This window comes from Myotis brandtii, unplaced genomic scaffold (genome assembly GCF_000412655.1).
Source record: "Myotis brandtii unplaced genomic scaffold, ASM41265v1 scaffold188, whole genome shotgun sequence".
In the NCBI taxonomy this organism is placed as follows: domain Eukaryota; kingdom Metazoa; phylum Chordata; class Mammalia; order Chiroptera; family Vespertilionidae; genus Myotis; species Myotis brandtii.
Window position 1 is genome coordinate 595,172 of NW_005356985.1, and position 838 is coordinate 596,009.

At 61.8% G+C, this 838-nt stretch overlaps 1 protein-coding gene across 1 annotated transcript in view; it reads left to right on the plus strand.

Moving 5' to 3' along the window:
• The window catches only part of EVC2 (Ellis van Creveld syndrome 2), a 64,576-nt gene that overhangs the window by 56,014 nt on the left and 7,724 nt on the right, over positions 1 to 838 (plus strand). The window lies entirely within an intron of this gene.

Genomic DNA, 838 nt, shown 5'->3' on the forward strand with positions numbered 1-838 from the left:
CCCCTCGGCTCACCCGGGTTCCCCACCAGCCAGTGGGCGGGCCCGTCCTGTCCACCCGCGGGTCTGGGCCGTGGTGAGGGTTCCAGAGGTAACTTCCCGGGAGCACATGGCCTGCACGGCTTTCACGCTGTTCAGCATCTGGGAGGATGAAAAGCATGAATGAAACGCTTTGGAAGAAATGACTCCTGGGAAAAACCACCAAGTGCACCTCGTTTGACAAAAGACGTCGCAGGTCTTGTGGAGCTGGAACGTGTGCAGAGGAGTCATGGAGGCTCGGCACGGGCAGTGATGGGCAAATGCAGGAGGTGGGGCTGGTGCAGCGGGCCATGTGGCCCGAAGGGACTGCACGCCGTGTCTGCACCGCGGCTCACACTGCTGGCGTCCACCTCCCCAGCTGTGACCGTGTCTTCCTCTTCCCCCTCGGGCTCCTGCCCACTTGCTGCTCCTCACCCATCTGTCCATTCGGTCTGAATTCTCTCTCTCTCTCTCTCTCTCCTGCCCAGCTTCTCAGCTCTGAGGCATCGAGACCTGGAAATCGCACTAACACTCATAGCAGCTCCATGGTTGGGGCCTCATTCAGCCCAGGGCTGGGGTGCTAACCCTGGAGACAGGCGGTTTCTGTGCGATTCTCAGATGCCGAGGGAGGCACAGGAAGTGCGGTCTTTCCCCCGAGGTCACGCGGCTGGGAAGCTGCACCTACCCCGGCTTCCTCTGCTCCGGCCTCCCCTCCGCACGGAGCCAGAGCAGCAATCTTTCAGAAAGACAAACACCACCACCGGCTGCCATCCCCAGCTCGGAGCTTAATGCCTCACCTCTGCCCTGCCCACCCTCCCTCCCT